The 20,678-nt window shown below is 46.6% G+C and overlaps 1 protein-coding gene across 1 annotated transcript in view; it reads right to left on the bottom strand.

Annotated features, from left to right (window-relative positions):
• The window catches only part of LOC143962932 (pendrin-like), a 178,816-nt gene extending 158,626 nt beyond the window's left edge, over positions 1–20,190 (bottom strand). Inside the window, exon 1 of the mRNA XM_077472433.1 lies at positions 19,952–20,190. The gene's annotated coding sequence lies outside the window, so the exon portion shown is untranslated. The remainder of the gene's footprint in view (positions 1–19,951) is intronic.
• Positions 20,191–20,678: the final 488 nt, after the last annotated feature.

Here is a 20,678-nt window from a genome sequence, read left to right as displayed (position 1 = left end):
TTTTGTACACAACAAGACCTCTAAAGGTAAAGAGAGTATCAACCTTTATAGGTTGACACATCTAATTAGATAACTTTGGTGGTGGAATTCCTTCCCAATCAACATGTTGGCCGGAGAGGAACACGACCACCACCTTACAAGTAAAACATAAGGACAAAGTTAACAGATCAGTATTAGATACCATAATAATTCTCCGAAAGGGGGAACAACCAAACCCTTTACTTGGGTGGTGCCCCACATATTCACCATTATAGGATATAAACCAGTGTAATTCTCCTTTAAGGAGATTACTGACAGGATCGAAACCAGAAAACAAAAAAGGAAAAGAAAAAGAATTTTTATTAAATAAGAAAGTAAAGTTAAGACATACGAATAGTATAAATGAGAAAAAAATATAAAAAAATATAAGAAAGAGAGGTATCTAATAAAAGATGTAATACTGCATAATAGACAAACAGGGCAGAACACAACCTCTTACCCCATATGTCTAATGGATTAGAATGCTTCAATATCGTGACTGTTTATCTAAAATATGTATTGATTGTTAGAGTAAAGACAAATTGTCTTATTCTTTCTGTCATCAAATGAGCGGATCGCGGTGAAGGCACCATTAGGGATCTCCCAATCCAACCCCCCTAGGGATCTGCAGAAGCACAAGAAACAAACATGTAATGGGCCAATTCGAATAAAATATCAAAGTGACCCAATCAATGCTTTAAACGTACCTGATAGAACCCTGATGGTAGTCTAAGCTAGAACCAGTTCAAAAAAGCCCGGTATCAACACACACCGTGTATTGTCAGATATCGATTGAATAGAGTGTAGTTTTAGGCACAAAAGACCTCTCAGTGCTAGTCTCTAAAGAAAAGGTAAAGAGAAAAAAACATATTCCAATCAATATTGCAAAAGTATCCCAAAGCGATCATCCATGTGATCCCCTTAGAGCTTTTCCATTCCTACCTGTTCAATTGAATAGTATGGAGTAATCATAAAGATTTGAATGCTCCTCCGCCTGTTCAGCAGGTCCCCACGTCAGCTCCCATCGCTTGTTTGGATGGTACTGACCGGGAGCCGCATTAAGAACTCGTGCTTCCAGCCCGGCGGCGTCTGACGTCACCGCCGGGCTGCGGGCACACCTGTTGAGAGGGTCACCGTCCTGCGCATAACGATGTCTATTGCGCATGCGCGAAGGACGTAGGTCACGTCCATATCGCGCGACGGCCATTTTGGATTCTGGCAAAGAGCGAAGTTTTGCCAGAAGATGATCCATCACTCCATGTGCCCTGGCAATGACCTAACATAGAGCCAGAGACATGCAGCCATGATGGCTAAGGGCCAAATGCCCTGATCTTCCGTTTTAGATGCATCAAAATTGCAAGTAGCCAGGGATGAAAGTGAATCGACTTATATGTCAATCACCATACAGCCCTGATTTCACCAGATGAAAAAAGGAAACATACTCGCAACCAATCGGCCGAAAAGAAGGAGGGGGAAAAAACTCCCAATTAGAATTGGGGCGGGCTGACTGAACCCCTAACTAGTTAGGAAGGGTTAAAGGTCAAAACCCACCCCGGGGTGCCCATACAGACCCCAGGAGGTTAAAAAAAAATTTTTTTTTGGGGAATCCCTTTCAACTACGGCGTTCTTCAACGCAGTCCGCAAACCAAAAAATAAAAATAATAATAAGAATGAAAAAAAAAAAAAAAAAAAGCTCACACCCGTCCCCTCTGATAGCGAGTATACCATACGGACAATATCTCCGTCTAAGACGGAACTGCAGCAATCATGAGGATTTTGTCTCAGAAGCAAGGCAGTTAAGGCTGCGCCTCCGTCAAAGGGGCTACAGCAATAAATGCCTCAAAAGGGCCTATGCACAAGCTAAGAAACAGAATAGGGCCTCTTTAATACACAACCACAGATCACCAAAGACCAGTGAAGAGGTCAGATTCATTACTACATACAATGAACAACATATGCAAGTTAAAGGAGTCCTTCAGAGATATTGGTATCTTCTGAAGGGGGATCCCCTTTTAGCAAAACATCTCCCGGATTATCCGGGTGTCACATACAGGAGGCTACGATCTCTGAAGGACTCTTTAGTACAAAGTCATTTTTCCCCTCCTGCAAAGTTGGGTTCCAGACAAACAGGTTGCACTCCTTGCCACAAATGTGGCTTTTGCAGATACTTATATGCATCAAGATCTATACGTCTACCCAATGGCCACTTATTCAAGCCCAAATTTGCTGTGACCTGTCAATCAGTAGGGGTTGTGTATATTATGGTCTGCCAATGTAATGCTTTTTATGTTGGAAAGACAAAACGTCCTTTCTTCCACCGCATCAGGGACCATGTGTCCCTGGTGCGTGGGAAGAAAATGGAGACCCCAATCAGCCGACATTTTGGTTTATACCATCAATTTAATGATCATCTTATGCATTTCTTCCCTTTAGAATATATCCCCCCGGGAGAAAGAGGGGGTGATTATAATCAGACTCTCCTACAACGAGAGACTCGATGGATATTCAATCTGAAGGCTACCCGATCTCCGGGACTCAATGATGCAATTAGCTTCAAACCTTTTCTTTAATAAGAAGAATTTTTTATTTTTTTTTCATTCTTATTATTATTTTTATTTTTTGGTTTGCAGACTGCGTTGAAGAACGCCGTAGTTGAAAGGGATTCCCCAAAAAAAAATTTTTTTTTAACCTCCTGGGGTCTGTATGGGCACCCCGGGGTGGGTTTTGACCTTTAACCCTTCCTAACTAGTTAGGGGTTCAGTCAGCCCGCCCCAATTCTAATTGGGAGTTTTTTCCCCCTCCTTCTTTTCGGCCGATTGGTTGCGAGTATGTTTCCTTTTTTCATCTGGTGAAATCAGGGCTGTATGGTGATTGACATATAAGTCGATTCACTTTCATCCCTGGCTACTTGCAATTTTGATGCATCTAAAACAGAAGATCAGGGCATTTGGCCCTTAGCCATCATAAGACAATTTGTCTTTAGTCTAAGGCCGCGTACACACGTGGGGACTGTTCGCCCAACTTTGTCCGCTGAACAGTGTTTCGGCGGACAGTCCGCCCGTGTGTGGGCTTTCAGCGGACAGTTTCAGCGAACAGTTTGCTGAACAAGGTTTTTCGGAATTTCCGAAAAACTGTCCGCTGAAACTTGGTTTCAGCGAACAGTCCCCTCGTGTGTAGGCTTGTTCGTCAAACTAAGTTCCGCACATGCTCAGAAAGGATTTACACGCCGAAAGTTGTAATGCAGTGTATAGGACGTTGTATTTTCCGTCCCGTCGTACGTGCCGTTCACGTCATCGCGCACGGTTTCAGCAAACTGTTCGTTCGTCGTGTGTGGCCATGTCCGTCCATGCTAATTTTGAGCGGACTGTTTGCCGAAACTGTTTGACGGACAAAGTTGGGCGAACAGTCCCCGCGTGTGTACGCGGCCTAACAATCAATACATATTTTAGATAAACAGTCACGATATTGAAGCATTCTAATCCATTAGACATATGGGGTAAGAGGTTGTGTTCTGCCCTGTTTGTCTATTATGCAGTATTACATCTTTTATTAGATACCTCTCTTTCTTATATTTTTTTATATTTTTTTCTCATTTATACTATTCGTATGTCTTAACTTTACTTTCTTATTTAATAAAAATTCTTTTTCTTTTCCTTTTTTGTTTTCTGGTTTCGATCCTGTCAGTAATCTCCTTAAAGGAGAATTACACTGGTTTATATCCTATAATGGTGAATATGTGGGGCACCACCCAAGTAAAGGGTTTGGTTGTTCCCCCTTTCGGAGAATTATTATGGTATCTAATACTGATCTGTTAACTATGTCCTTATGTTTTACTTGTAAGGTGGTGGTCGTGTTCCTCTCCGGCCAACATGTTGATTGGGAAGGAATTCCACCACCAAAGTTATCTAATTAGATGTGTCAACCTATAAAGGTTGATACTCTCTGTACCCTTAGAGGTCTTGTTGTGTACAAAATTGATCTATGTATTTTTATTTTTAAACTAATAATCTGTTTATATAATTTTGTTTTTTTGTAGAATATTGTATGCTGCAATTGTCCTGAGGAAGCTCTGTAGAGCGAAACATGTAGAAAGAAACAATGCAGTTTTGAATTGTACATAAATGTGGTAACTTATGTAGTCTTATAGGCTCATATACCAATTTTTGTATATCCGCACTTTTTACTGTATACGTAAAATAGATGTAATTGTCTCATTTGCTTGAAACAATGTGTTTTGTGTACACTCAATAAAATTCAATTTGATTTTAAATACTGATTGAACATACTTGGTGCCGTTGATAAAGTCCCGGGGGTTGGTTACCCTCCAGTCCCCTTTTTCTAATTTCCCCCTTCTTTCCAAATAATTTTCAACTGGGATGTGGCACTTTTTCATTATTTAGATTAATATGACCTTCAGCCTTGCCCTATATATATCTCTCTGTCCTGGTTTAAAGGGAAACATGTAAATGTGTTGGAATGGCCTAGTCAAAGCCCAGATCTCAATCTAATATAAAATCTGTGGTCAGGCTTAAAGATTACTGTTCACAAGTGCAAACCATCTAAATTGAAGGAGCTGGAGCAAGGTTTTGCAAGCTGGAATGGGCAAAAATCCCAGTGGTAAGATATGGCAAGCTCATAGAGACTTATCCAAAGCAACTTGAAGCTATGATAGCCGCAAAAGGTGGCTCTACAAAGTATTGACTTTAGTGGGTGAATAGTTATGCGCATTGACTTTTTCATTTCTTTTGTCCTATTTGTTGTTTGCTTCATAATAAAAAAAAATCATCAAAGTTGTGGGCATGTTCTGTAAATGAAATTATGCAAATCCTTAAACAATCCATGTTAATTCCAGGTTGTGAAGCAACAAAACACGAAAAATGCTGAGAGGCAGGGCAGGACTTACCATTGGGCTTGACTGGGCTCAAGCCCATGGGCCTCTCCAAATAAGGGGCCCCACTGAGATACTCGGCTCAGCTCCGCTAACAGTCATGCCCAGTCCCGCCCTATGATGGACATAACACAGGGACTGGGCATGAACGTGAGCCAAGCCGAGTACACTCAGATACTCTCTGCGCCGCTCGGGGACTGCGACAGGACCCAAGAGCCGCCAAGAGGATCCGAGAGCTGCCGAGATGTATCACGGTGACGCCATTTTTAAACTTCAAGACTGCAATGACAAAGGCTTCACTGACAAGGCTGCAGATGGATGGGCAAGGCTGCAGATGGACACTGATAAGGGTGCATTGATGGGCATTTAAATGTAAGTTTTTTTCCTTAAACTTCCCTCCTAAAAGTTTTTTTTCCTTAAAATCCCCATCTAAACTTCGGGTGCGTGTTATACGCCGGTGTGTGTTATATGCCGATAAATCCGATAATGTATAGAAGGTAGGGCCCGAAAATGACTCAAGCCCAGGGGCCCCCACCACCCTAAGTCCTGCCCTGCTGAGAGGGGTGAATACTTTTGCAAGGCACTGTAAGTGTATATAACATACTGTATTGCTAAATTGTATTAACTTGTATTATTATAGAGGAATTCTTCCGCTGAGCGAGGACTGCTATTCAAAGCTCAGCTGATCTATTACCTCCTCTGCGCAACAAGATCTTCTTTGTGTTATTTCAGTAAACGTTAATACTGCATATACTCACTGAGTTGTTTGACTTATTACTTTAAGGTTTGGCAAATATGTCTGAACCCAGAGTGTCAGGTGGGTTGGAATGTTAACAGGGTCATGGTGGTGCAGATGAGCAGGTAAATCTAAGCAGTCCCCAAGCGGGTCGTGCTACATACACACTGATTTTACTGTTGTGGGTTTAGTAAGACTTTAATTGAACAAGCTGAAGTTAGATGCAGATTGACTACCATGCACAGCTGCACCAGATTTTGCACTCTCCAGTTTTAATAAATCAACCCCAATGTTTCAGGCTTGGTGGTTGGTGAAGGTAAATAAATTACATAGCTCCAGTGTTCAGAACAAGGAGGAATAGTGTCCCACCATTGGTATCAGTTGGAGTAATCGTGCCCCATCATCGGTGCCAGTGAGAGAAATAGTATCCCATCTAGGGTTGCCAGCTCATGCCTTTAAAACCAAGCACATATTAATTACACAGGTTCTGTGGCTGATTAAGGTGGTAATTTAATTAGCCTCACAACCTGTATGTGTTTGGGTTTAAAGGGATCCCTTATTGTCAGTGGAAGAAATGATGTTCCATTGTTGGTGTCAGTGGAAAGAATAATGAACCATTGGTGTCTCATCATTGGTGTAACACTTAGGCCGCGTACACACGGGCGGACTGTTCGCCCAACCTTGTCCGCTGAACAGTGTTTGGGCGGACAGTCCGCTCGTGTGTGGGCTTTCAGCGGACAGTTTCAGCGGACAGTTGGACGGACAAAGTCTTTCGGAAATTCCGAAAAACTGTCCGCTGAAACTGTGTTTGAGCGAACAGTCCGCCCGTGTGTGGGCTTGTCCGCTGTACTTTCGAAATGAGCGGACTGTTCCCGCTCGGAAAGTCCGCCCATTTCGAGCGCGTGTACAGGTAGGCGGGGCCCGCGAAGGAGACGTCGCGGGCTCCGCCGCCTGGAATGGGCTTAAAGGGGAACCCCAACGCCGAAAAAAATCGGCGTGGGGGTTCCCCCCAAGTCCAGACCAGACCCTTGTCCGAGCACGCTACCCGGCCGGCCAGGAAAGGGGGGCGAGCGAGCGCGCCCCCCCTCCTGAGCCGTACCAGGCCGCGTGCCCTCAACATGGGGGGTGCCTTGGGGAAGGGGGGGCCGCGCGGCCCCCCCACCCCAAAGCACCTTGTCCCCATGTTGATGAGGACAAGGGCCTCTTCCCGACAACCCTGGCCGTTGGTTGTCGGGGTCTGCGGGCGGGGGGCTTATCGGAATCCGGGAGCCCCCTTTAAGAAGGGGGCCCCCGGATACCGGCCCCCCACCCTATGTGAATGAGTATGGGGTACAATGTACCCCTACCCATTCACCTGTGAAATAAAGTACAAAAAAAAACACAACACATGGAAAAAGTATTTTATTGCACAGCTCCGGGGGTCTTCCGTCTTCGGGGGTCTTCTCGCCGGACTCCTCCGCTATGTGTGTGTAGCTCTTTTACTAGCGGAGGAGTCCGGCTTTCTTCCTCCCCGCCGCCGGCCTCTTCTCCCAACTTCGGGGGTCTTGTCCCCCTCTTCGGTTCTTCTGCCGGGCCACCGCGCCTGGTCCGGTGGCCCGGTCTTCTGTCGCCGTCTTCCGTTCTTCTGTCGCCGCCTTCGGTTCTTCTGCCGGGCCACCGCGCCTTCTTGTAGCTCTTTTACAGGCGGTGGCCCGGTCTTCTGTCGCCGCCGCTGTCGTCGTCGTCGCCGCCGCCGCCGCCGCCGCCTTCCATTCTTGTTCTTCTTCTTGTTCTTCTTCTTGTTCTTCTCCTGGAGATGTTGACTCGACGATCTCTCCGGCCGGAATGCCAGAGCCGCGCTGTGCGGTCACTTATATAGTGACAATGGGGCGGTGTCACATGGTATATGTCACATGGGTTGGTCACATGGTGACCCCGCCCCCTTACGATGTCATAGTCCCCATGTGACATCAACCCATGTGACCAACCCATGTGACATATACCATGTGACACCGCCCCATTGTCACTATATAAGTGGCAGCGGAGCGTGTCCCTGGCATTCCGGCCGGAGAGCTCGTCGAGTCAACATCTCCAGGAGAAGAACAAGAAGAAGAACAAGAAGAAGAACAAGAACGGAAGGCGGCGGCGACGGCGGCGGCGGCGACGACGACGACAGCGGCGGCGACAGAAGACCGGGCCACCGCCTGTAAAAGAGCTACAAGAAGGCGCGGTGGCCCGGCAGAAGAACCGAAGGCGGCGACAGAAGACCGGGCCACCGGACCAGGCGCGGTGGCCCGGCAGAAGAACCGAAGAGGGGGACAAGACCCCCGAAGTCGGGAGAAGAGGCCGGCGGCGGGGAGGAAGAAAGCCGGACTCCTCCGCTAGTAAAAGAGCTACACACACATAGCGGAGGAGTCCGGCGAGAAGACCCCCGAAGACGGAAGACCCCCGGAGCTGTGCAATAAAATACTTTTTCCATGTGTTGTGTTTTTTTTTGTACTTTATTTCACAGGTGAATGGGTAGGGGTACATTGTACCCCATACTCATTCACATAGGGTGGGGGGCCGGTATCCGGGGGCCCCCTTCTTAAAGGGGGCTCCCGGATTCCGATAAGCCCCCCGCCCGCAGACCCCGACAACCAACGGCCAGGGTTGTCGGGAAGAGGCCCTTGTCCTCATCAACATGGGGACAAGGTGCTTTGGGGTGGGGGGGCCGCGCGGCCCCCCCTTCCCCAAGGCACCCCCCATGTTGAGGGCACGCGGCCTGGTACGGCTCAGGAGGGGGGCGCGCTCGCTCGCCCCCCTTTCCTGGCCGGCCGGGTAGCGTGCTCGGACAAGGGTCTGGTCTGGACTTGGGGGGAACCCCCACACCGATTTTTTTCGGCGTTGGGGTTCCCCTTTAAGCCCATTCCAGGCGGCGGAGCCCGCGACGTCTCCTTCGCGGGCCCCGCCTACCTGTACACGCGCTCGAAATGGGCGGATTTGCCTCCTCCTTACGTGGGCGAGTCCGTTCATTTCAAAAGTTGAGCGAACTGTTTGCCCAACCTTGTTCGTCAAACAGTCCGCTCGTGTGTGGGCAAGTCCGCTCATGCAAATTTTGAGCGGACTGTTTGCCGAAACTGTTTGACGAACAAGGTTGGGCAAACAGTCCGCGCGTGTGTACGCGGCCTAAGGGCTTGATGAAGGCAAGCAAAGGGCTGCATCTGGCCTGCAGGCCAAAGTTTGGAAATCACTGATTTAGATACTGGATAGACAATTTAGTGTGGTAAAACACTTTTGATAGTTGATAGTGTGATAGTTAGATAATACATTTGTGTATAGATGTCTATATATCACACCAAAGAGAAGAGAAGAACAACTGAGGAGGAAAGAGGGACACAAGGATTTGGTTCTAAAAGAGGGGCAGTCTCAGTGAGCCATGCTTCTGCATTATTGTACTACAAATGTGTAAGTAGTCAAACAATTGAATATACTGAAGACAAATACATTGCTAGTGAAATTGCACTTTGCAAGGGAATTTTTCGCAGAGTGAATGTGGGGAAATTTTACTTTAAAAAGGCGCCAAATCATGTGCAAGATCATGTGCCTATTTAACTGCACTCAATTGAATGAGAAAACTCAACAGACTTTTACCGCATTCACTAGGCTCTGGGAATATTTCCCTTGCAAAGTGAACGGCCTATTTGTATATAGTAAATCAACACTTAAGAATGCATAATACTAATAGATTTCTCTTCTTTTATAATACTACACATGACTGTGACAGCACTAACACGAACATCAAAAATATATCTATTACCATTGCCATGTCAGTTAGTTTGGCATTAAAGTATAACTATAGGAAAAACATATTTTTAATTATGGATAGTAGTAAGGGAGGGTTATAACCAGTGGTGGCCTGTCCATAAGGTGCGCAGGGGCACCCCCTAATCCATGCACCTGGCCCTGAATCTCCATGCAGGGCACCGGACGCATGGATTTCAATGTGGTTTTCTTTTTAAAGCACATGATTAGAGCCTGAGGCTCTAAATGGCTTCAAAAAAAGGTGGGCTTGGGGCGCTCAGCACTGCACCCCGAGCTCCCCCACTTGTGTGCCAGTAGCAAATTAATATTCGCTAATGGGGTGGGCGTGGCCGGATGGGAACCTAGGAGGACGTGTGGTGCTGGAGCTCCTGCCATCCTGAAATGAATCCTATGCCATCCTTCACTCAATTCTGCTTGGGGACGGCCAAATTCTGTTCCCTGTGCCTCTGACATCCCGCCGAGTAAAGGGGAGGCAGTCTTGGCGCGGAGAGCGGTGCATCTGGGGGATCCGTGGATTGAGGCCTAGTCGCCGCGCTGTGTCCGGCCGCCATCTTGCGGCCTGTAGAGCCTCCGGACCGACCGCTGTGGAGTTCCGGAGTGCGGGACTCGGCTGCACGGGGCCGCGGGACGGAGGCGAACCCTCGGGGCATACCGCTGGACGCAGATGCGGTGGCTGCCAACTTGCCAATAGCAATCGGCCGCGAACGGCTGCGTGGTGGTACATCCGCGGTTGGGAGGTCTGTTTATTGTGTGGAGGCCCTGGTGTATCCTCGCTGGAGCGGTGAGTCCTAACCTTGGGGCACTACTAGCTGCACAGGAGAGAGGAGAGGGAGAGAGGGAGACAGCCCTGGTTCCGTTCCCTGCTGATTTCCATGCTGAGCAGATGCACTGACTGTACTATATATCTTCAGGGGCCTTAATCCACTTTCCCAATACAGGACTGTATGCATGCTATCTGGAATTGTCTCGGGCTGGGAGAGGATCTTTGGGTCTTCCAGGACTGTGTGTTTGCTTTTTCCTTTTTTGTTTTGTTATCCTGATCATTCCCCTGAAGCTGACTATCCTTAAAGGGCCGTACCACCCTCTCTACACACACGTATACTTCAGGCCAGCTTGCCCGTCATCTTTTCCTCATGCCCTCCAAAGGCAAGTCTGCGGCTAAGAAAGCACCGTTACAGCCTGCGCAGTCTTCTAGTGATTTTCTAAATCAATTCAAGGCTTTAATGGCGGATATGGAGCAGGCGGCTCCTCAGGAGGCTAATCCCACTGCACCCACTTCGCCTCCAACTAATGATACCACTGTTATTCTGGCAGCGATTGAGCAAAGCAGAACATCCTTGTTGGTGCGCATAGACCACCTGGCGGAGGAATGCAACCTTATAAGAGCGGATTTTGATAAATTCCGGGGCCGGCTCTCGGAGACTGAATCGCGCATCTCCGCGGCGGAGGATACTACTCACCGTCATGATGAGGCTATCCAGGCGCTGCAGCGTACGGTTCAGACCCTGGTGGCCAAGTCGGATGACGCTGAAAACCGTTTGCGCAAGAACAATGTCAGGGTCTTGGGCCTGCCGGAGGGAGCGGAGGGGGACCGTCCAGCTGAATTTGCCGAAAATTTCTTTAAATCGCTGCTTCACTTGACCGATGTCCCACCAACGTATGTGGTCGAGAGGGCTCACAGGGTCCCGACCAGTCGGGGTCCCCCGAGGGCCCCTCCCAGGCCCTTCTTGGTGCGCTTTCTCAATTTCCGGGACCGTGATCGGATTCTGCGTGAGGCTCGTAAGCATCAGACCCTGCCTTTTGAGAACACGGTGGTGCATTTGTATCCGGATTTCTCTGCTGATCTTCAGAGACGACGCAAGACCTTTACAGACGTCAGAAGGAGGCTCCGTGAGCGTGAGTTGAAATATTCTATGCTTTATCCCAGCCGACTGCGGGTGCAACATGGAGGATCAGTGAAATTCTTTGAGTCCCCCGCGGAAGCTGATCAATGGCTTCGGTCGCTGTAACTGGCCTGCTAGGTCACTCCTGATTACCTGACGGCAGACTGATTCGCAGCTACCCCTTTTTTTTTTGTTTTGTTTTCCTTCTTCTTTGATGCCATATGTAGTTGATACCCAGCTGCGGGGTGGCCTGTCTCCCCTACATAAGTGTCTCCTCCTGGAATGCACTGGATATCCACCCAGCAATCTGACGTTTTTTTTTTTTTTGGCTGGGGTGGGGGGTGGGTGGTGGTAGTTGATGGCGGCCTTTCCTGTACGGTCTCCTGCAGGCTACCTGCCTCGGGTGGGGCCGCATGTCCAGGTTGCCTACATCAGTTCTTTTTTCCCCCCCTTTTTTTCTTTTTTCTGTTTTTACCCCCACTTGGATGTACTAGCTGGTGGGAGACGAGGTGAGGCACAGGTTATCCGGATTTCCACACCAAAGGATGGACGAGTTGCAAGTGGAGTGGGAGCTCCAGGCACGTGAACACTATGTCCATGTAACTTTTGACTTCTGGTTTACACTTGAACCTCTTTTTGTGGTTCTAGGGCTTATACTTTTTGTCTAATGGTCCTTTTTTGACCCATTAAGGCTATGCCTTCCGGGACTGTTTTTGGACACAGTTTGGGGATAAGCTGCGTGTACGTGTTTTTTTATGTTGTTGCACAGCAGCAGGGTGTTTTTGGGTTCTACAGGGTAATGGGTGGGTTAGGTGCAGCCCTCCAGGGTTACTTGTTTATCTATATGCTTAATGTTGTATTTGATCTCAGTCTACAATTGTATGTATCATTGATGTCGTTAGTTCGTTGCTATCAGTTTAACGAGTCACGTGGGGAATGATGGCGGGTTCGGGATTTAATGTAGTTTCATGGAATGTCAGAGGTCTTAATGATAAATTCCGTAGAGCTTTAATGTTTCAATATTTAAAAACTTTTAATCCTGCTGTGGTGTTTTTGCAGGAGACGCATCTGGATGGGAGCAGGGTGCTGGCCTTACGCAGAGCCTGGGTACAAAGAGCTCTGCATGCTACATATTCTACTTACTCCAGGGGATTGTCCATTTTAATTAGCAAGGCGGTACCGTGCACCATCCACCATGTGATCTCAGACCCGGGTGGTAGGTTTCTGGTGGTTGTGGCAGATATCGGTGCGTGTAAAATGGTTTTGGTTAATGTTTATATCCCACCCCCATTCCAGATTCAAATCCTGTATGACCTTTTGGGTAAATTACACGCATCTCCCTCTCCTTATAGCCGGGGACTTTAATGCTATCCTTTCTACTGCGTTGGACTCGTCTAATGCATCTAGAGTGGCGTCGGCCGACCTCTCTGCCTGGGCGGCGGCTGCTTTCCTGACAGAGGTCTGGCGTTGGAAAAACCCTGTCACCAGAGGTTACTCACACTTATCGAAAACTCATAAATCCTCTTCGAGAATAGATCTAGCATTTGCAAATTCGGCTATGCTTCAATTGGTAGGGGGGGCAAAATATTTAGCGGGTGGTTTTTCTGACCATTCGCCCTTGTCAATTTACATTGGATCCGCCATCGGTCCTGCGGGGAAAGGGTGGAAATTGAACCCGGGGTCGTTGGAGGTGGAAGAGGTGTCCTCTCAAGTAGCGCCACACTTTGCACATTATTGGGAGGATAATGAGGGGTCTGCCGACGCCACCATTGTTTGGGATGCCTTTAAGGCCTGCATGCGGGGGCACTACATTTCGGCCATCAAACAGGCCCGCAGGTCCCATAATCAGAAGGACCAAGAATTGCAGGACAGGGAGAGGGTGTGCGCCATGGAGCATGCGAACACCCAGTCGGATGCCACTTATGGCGCTCTGTTGGAGGCAAGGCGGGCTTTGGCACTCCATTACTCTGATCTAACACACACCTCTAGGACGAAACTGGCTGAATCTATTTTTGAACAAGGGGACAAGAATGGTAAACTGTTGGCCATGCTGGTGGCTGACCAAAGGGTGCAAACTAATATTCCCTGTATCAGAAACACTCAGGGTGACCTATTGACTACCCCGACGGACATACTAGACACGTTTGTGGAATATTTCAAGACCCTGTATGCATCCATACCGACCTATGACATAGCGGAGCTGGATGGGTTGTTAGCGTCATTGCAGGTCCCGAGACTGTCTGAGGCGGATAGGGACCTTATGGAGGCTGACATCACGACTGAGGAAATCGAAAAAGCTATTAGGTCTTTCCCTCCCCGTAAATCCCCAGGGCCTGACGGCTTCTGCAGTGAGTGGTATAGGCAGCACATGGAAGAATTGGTTCCTAGACTTAAAAAACTGTATGATTACTGCTTGGAACACAGGTGTCTCCCGGCTTCTTTGCTGGAGGCACAGGTGATCCTACTGTCGAAGCCGGGAAAGGACCCCCTGTCATGTTCTTCTTATAGGCCGATCGCACTGTTGAACCAGGACTTAAAAATTCTAACGAAGGTGCTGGCTACCAGACTCTCTCAGGTTATCACGACTCTGGTTGACATAGATCAGACGGGGTTTATTCCGCAGAAATCTACTGACACAAATTTGCGCAGATTGTTCACCCACCTACAGATTGAACACACTGATAAGGGATCTAGAGTGGTAGTTTCCTTGGATATGGCCAAGGCCTTTGATTCCGTAGACTGGCAGTATATGTTGACAGTTCTGCGGAGGATGGGCTTTGGGGAGACCTATGTGACCTGGATTTCTTTGCTTTACAGTGCCCCACAGGCCGGTATCAAGATAGCCAATTCGGTCTCACATCAATTTAGTGTCAACAGGGGCACGCGTCAGGGGTGTCCTCTTTCCCCGTTCTTATTTGCATTAGCCATAGAACCACTTGCTATAGCCCTGAGGCTATCGCCTGGGGTAGGCGCACTGGAGGTGGGGGGTATTAGGGAGTGTATAGCGCTTTATGCAGATGACATGCTCCTTTTCCTGAGGGACGCAGGGCCATCTTTGGAGGCAGTGTTTGGGGTGCTCGACAAATTTGCTGAGTTCTCCGGACTCAGGGTTAATTGGGAGAAATCAAACGTGATGGCTATTGACGGGGAGGCGCGAGCGGTGGCGACCACTAGGGTCCCCATCGCCTGGGTGCAAGAAATTAAATACTTGGGAGTGAGAGTTTCACCGAGAGTGGGCGACTTTATGTCTCTGAATCTCCTCCCCCTGCTGGCCAGGGTTAAGGTGCAGCTGGAAGCTTGGAAGCATCTGCCGCTGTCCCTCATTGGTAGGGTTAATCTGCTCAAAATGAAGGTTCTGCCTGTATTCCTTTACCTTTTACGTAATTCCCCTATTTGGATTCCCTGCTCATTTTTTCAGAGGGTTAATAGTCTTTTTGGATCCTTTTTATGGGCTGCTACGCACCCCCGAATAGGTCTCAGGGTTTTGCAGGAGCCGTGGGGTCAAGGTGGCTTGGCATTGCCGGATCTTTTCAAATATTATCTGGCTGGGCAAATGGTAGTCGTTAGACGGTGGCTGACACGGGAGGACGGGGATTCGGCGAATGTACTGGAGGCGGCCCTCTTGGGCTCATATGAGAGTCTGTCCCATTTGGTGTATAGAGGTCCCGGGGCTTCACCAGACCTGACGGCCTCTATGCGGGCAACGATCCGGGCCTGGGGGAAAGCGCAGACCTTGATGAAACAGCCAGATGGGAGTTGGTCTCCTGACACTCCTCTATGGTTCAATCCTAAATTGTCACATTTTGGGGGCATACCGGATCCGGTGATATGGGCCAGGGTAGGAGTTAAACAGCTAAAGCATGTGGTAGGAGGGGGGCAGCTTTTGACGTTTGATCAGCTTAAGGTGAAACATGATCTTCCCAATTGGTATTTTTTTCGGTACTTACAGTTGCGACACGCTTTTCTTTCTCAGTTCGGTCCGGGGGCTCTGCAGTTGGGGGTGTCGCCTCTGGAAATTGTGCTGCGGACAGAGGACCTAAAAAAGCCTCTCTCCGTTGTGTACAAAATGTTGTTCTTGGACAGGCCGAAACCTGTCCAACAATGTAGAGAAGTTTGGAGTGCCTTGGTACCTGACCTTGGAGGGGAGGATTGGGACGACATGTGGGGGTACCCGTTTCAGACCCTAGTTTCGGCTAGAGACAGACTTATTCAGTTTAAACTCTTACATAGAGTATACTACACCCCTGCCAGACTGGCTAGAATCTACGGTACGGGGACGGGGGGATGCTGGCGTTGCACAGCTGACCGGGCTGATTTTGACCATGTGCTTTGGCAGTGTCCGCGGATTGAGGAGTTCTGGAAGGGAGTGACACAGGTTATACATTCTGTCCTTTCGGTGCCGATTCCAGTCACAGTCGCGGTATGTTTGCTCGGATTGGTGGAGGAGTTGGCACCTCGAAAGGCGCAGAGGACTCTGATTTCTCTGGCGCTGTTTTATGCACGCAAATCTATCCTGCTATGTTGGAAGAAACCCGAACCTCCTACGGTTTCCTATTGGAAAGGTTTAATTAATAAAGCTTTACCGTTATACAAAGCCACTTATCTCAGCAGAGGGTGTCCTAACAAATTTGAGAGGGTGTGGAGGTGTTGGCTTGATGCCGCAGACACTGTGAATTGATTTCTCGACTGGCGGCATACTCCTTGTATGTTGGGTGAGGGGAGGGGTAGGGAGGTGCTACCCCTTGGGTTGGCTTACATTCCCAACTCGGGTAGCTGAATACTCAGTAACGGTACAAATAATGTGTTTCTTATCTGTGTGATGCTGTCGATGATTACAGACTGAGCTCCGGAAGGAGACTGGAGGGCTGCACGGGCGGGAGTTTTGTTGGGTGGGGGGAGGGAGTGGTTGGGATGGGCGGGGGGGAGGCTATGTTTGTATGTTATCAATGTGTTGAAAACTTTCAATAAAAATAAATAAAAAAAAAAAAAAAAAATATTCGCTAATGTCATCCTGCTTCTCTTAAATCCTAAGACCTGATTGGCTGGAAGGAGAAGTGACTGACAGGACGCTTTGGGCGAGCAAAACAGCGATCGAACAGGCCAGCGATCGAGCAACGGGGGGATTGGGTGTAGTGAGGAGGCCAGGTTTGTTTACCGCCCTCCCCAAAAAATTAGCACCAGCCGCCACTAGTTATACCCATCAGTTTTTTTCCATCTGTGTCCTATTATGGAGATTTCCCTTTTCCTGTCCCATAGCCAAAACAGGACATGAGAGGACATCCCTGCAAATTAAGGGAATCTCTTTGGGCCCCCCAGGTCTCCAGAACTAATGTCCCCATTGAAAGATTTTCCCTCTATTACTGTTCTGAGGACAACCCAAAATTTGAGATTTTATTTTACTTTTTGGTCCCAGGGGAGACAAGGTGGCTTGTCTGGCTGCAACTGTGAGCTGGATTGGCCTATTTTCACCATGATTGCTGCTCCTCCAGCTTCCCTTGAGCAGAGAGGACAGGCGTGCAGGGCACAGAGAGCTGTCAGATCGGCAAGAACAATAAAGGAGTTAAAGGTCAGAGTGGAGCTCTAAAATTCCACTGCTCACATCCCAGAAGTTGGCCACGCCCTCTTTCTATTATTTTGACTTTCAATGATAATGGTAAATAATGGTAAACACCCTAATGGGGGCACAGACAGCAATCAAAACCTGACAGGTATTCTAATCCATCTCCACTCTACAAAATTAACAAAAAAAGTTTTGCCTTTTGTTACAAATCTTGGTTCAACACATTTACAATAAGTATTACTTAGGCAAGCCATAGATGATGTAATTTTCTTTCCTGCAACCATGGGTCATATCAGTCAGGGGCTTGACCAGAGACAAGAAGTTATAAATAAACTTCCGATAATAATTGGCAAAGCCAAGAAAACGCTGCAGAGGACGTAAACCCATGGGGACGGGGCCACTATACGACTGCTGAAAATTTCTCTGGGTCCATTGAAAAACCCTCAGTGGAAATGCCATAATCCAGGAATTTAACCTGTTTACGATGAAATTCGCACTTATCCAACTTACAATAGAGATTTTTCTCTCTTAGTTTCTAATGCACATGACAGACATCTGTGTGGTGGCTCTCCAGGGACTTGGAAAATATAAGGATATCGTCAAGATAAACCACCACACATAACTGCAACAAATGTCAGAGGACATTGTTAATAAATTCCTGGAAAACTACCGGGGCATTACAAAGGCCAAAAGGCATTACGAGGTACTCATAATAGCCTGTTCTGGTATTAAACACAGTTTTCAATTCGTAGCCCTCCTTAATCCTCATGAGATTGTATGCCCCTCTCAAATCAAGCTTTGTGAAAACCGTTGCTCCCTTGAGGCGGGCAAATGACTCCGTAATCAACGGAATTGAATAGGCATTCTTAATCGTGAAACGATTGAGATCCCTATAATCAATTATAAGGTCTCAGTTCACCACTCTTCTTCTTCACAAAGAAGCAGCAGCAGCAGGAGACAAGGATTTCCAGATGAAACCTCGAGAAAAGTGCATCTGCAACATACACCTCCATGGCCTTATCCTCCAAGACCAACTCAGTAGCTGGAGGTGAGGGAGGCGAGGGTGGGACTGCAAAGCTCAGGGACAAATATGCAGGAGGCTTCCGCAAGCACTTCTTAAAAGAGAGGCTTTCTCTGAGTCTGCAGTCAATGAGGTTGGCAAAACGTGATCAACTTCTCCAGCTCAGTGGGTATATTTTAGGTTGCTATCTCCTCCTTGAGGGTATCCAAGAGACCATGGGGAAAAAGCAGCCAAGAGGACCTCATTGTTCCAAGCAACTTCTGCTGCCAGAGTACGGAATTCAATGGCGTAATCGGCAACAGTTCTCGTACTCTGATGGACATGAGGGACTTGGCAGCAGAAGCGGAGCATGCGGGAACGCCAAATACCCTTTTAAAGGAAGCCACAAACTCAGGGTAACCCAAGACAACAGGTTTTTGTGTCTCCTATAGAGGGTTTGCCCAGGCCAAAGCTCTCTCAGAAAGCAAAGATACTCAAAATTGCCACTATTTTTTTGTTTATAGCGCAAAAAATAAAAACCGCAGAGGTGATCAAATACCACCATATTTGTGGGGGGAAAAAGGACATCAATTTTGTTTGGGTACAGCGTTACATGACCGCGCAATTGTCAGTTAAAGTGAGGCAATGCTGTATCGCAAAAAATGGCCTGGTCATTAGGGGGTAAATCCTTCCAGGGCTGAAGTGGTTAAAGTCTTACTCCAATTTATTTTTCATGGAATTTTTTTATTTATTTATGTAGTGCACTGTTTTCCTACCTTTGTATTTTGCACACCCTTATATAAACAAATAATCAATAAGTAAAACCAATACAATTAGCTTCTCTCATTTGTTTTCTCTAGGACTGATCTGCAAAAAATGTTTTTAGTACCGTATTTAAATGCTGAAATGTCAGAGGAACCCTCTCCAGGGATTAAAATTGATAACCATTTTTTAATGAGAATATTAACTTTTCTGGCATTAAACTGATTTTTATGCACATTCCCATATCAATAATTAGGAAATGTACTCATACTTAGCATTAATTTCTCCAATGAATAGTGTATAGTATATCAACATGGCATAATAAGACTAAGGCCGCGTACACACGGGCGGATTGTCTGCCCAACTAAGTTCGGCAGACAATCCGACAGACAGTCCGTTCAAAATTAGCATGAACGGACTTGACCACACACGATGACAGTCCGCTGAAAGCGTGCGTGATGACGTGTACAGCACGTACGACGGGACTAGAAAAACGACGTCCTATACACTGCAATGCAACCTTCGGCCGTGTAAACCCTTTCTAAGCATGCGCCATACTTAGTCCGTCCAACTTGCCTACACACGAGCGGACTGTCCGCTGAAACCAAGTTTGGACGGACAAAACCAAGTTTGAACGGACTGTCTTACGGAAATTCGGTAAGACTTTGTTCGTCAGACTGTCCGCTGAAAAAGTCCGCTGAAGCCCACACACGAGCGGATTGTCCGCTGAAACACTGTTCAGCGGACTAAGTTGGACAGACAATCCGCCCGTGTGTACGCGGCCTTTAAGTACACTTGTCTGTATTTTGTCAGTTAATATATATATATAGTCAATAATAAAGAAACTATTTACTAAATGTTCCATTAGCTCAGGGAATTTATATTTATTTGAGGAACACAGCAATGGTAAAAGAATATTCTTCTATATTATGGAAAGATACTGTACAGGTATATAGTTAAGTAAATAATATGCTGAGATGTGCACATAAAAACAAGGCATCCATAACATAGCAAAATATAACCTGTAACATAAGGTAAACTGAGATTCAGAACCTAGTATTTCAATATATCATATAAGAATATGGTAAAGTGATCGAAATATAACTGTGTAAAAAATATATACATGGATTTACTATAATTTAATTGTTTCCAGAAAGAAATGTATATAAAACAGAATAGTATCTGAAGATAGTGAAGATAGTGACTAAACCAATGTTTAAATGTTTCAAAAGCTATATATATATATATATATATATATATATATATATATATATTAAATATTAGAAGTTTTTCTAATGTAATAAGTTTAATTTCTACTTACAGTGCTGCCGTCAAATGATGTGATAGCTACGCCAAGAACAACTGAAGTTGATCTCCACAATCAGTTTCAAGTCCAAAAGTTAGTTCAGCAATAGGTAAGAAAAATGTAACCAGAAATAAGAGAGCAGGTCACATCTAAGGATTTGTGTCATAAATGCCAGCTTATCATAGACTGCTAATGCATGAACAATTCTATGAATGAATGTACAGGCAGGTTCACTGGTCCAAAAGCATAGCATGAGCAGATTATACACAACTGTGCCATTATGTAAAACTGAAGTACACTGGAGCTACAAAGACAAATAAAACTGCATGCCACTGAGCATCCAAATACAAGATAATACAACAACCCTAGAATAAATCAATAAAGGTAAAAGTCTGCACTAGTATAATATTAATCAGCAGTACACAGAAGACCAATATGTGTAGTCCTCAAGTAGATAAACTACAACTAGAAGATGTTGAACTTTACTGGCATGACAAGGAGCACAAGCAAACATATAAAAAGTATACATTTTCTTACATATTGTTTAAAAACATTTATGAAACGTGTTTCCAAAATCAGTCAATAAAAAACAATCTTGTATGTGCTGTGCGTTGTAGCAATTAGCTATGTGTTTCCACAGAATATGTAAGCTACAAGGTTTAATTGCCTAATGTTAAGACTACATTCATGTGTTCCTCATGGATCAACGCGTTTCTCATTCAAGCTTCCTCAGGACAAGAAC

Source organism: Lithobates pipiens, unplaced genomic scaffold, assembly GCF_037356315.1.
Source record: "Lithobates pipiens isolate NorthernLeopardFrog02 unplaced genomic scaffold, aLitPip1_a1.2 Scaffold_8, whole genome shotgun sequence".
NCBI lineage: Eukaryota > Metazoa > Chordata > Amphibia > Anura > Ranidae > Lithobates > Lithobates pipiens.
The sequence above is the reverse complement of the archived record's forward strand: the minus strand, read 5'-3'. Positions and strand labels throughout refer to the sequence as shown.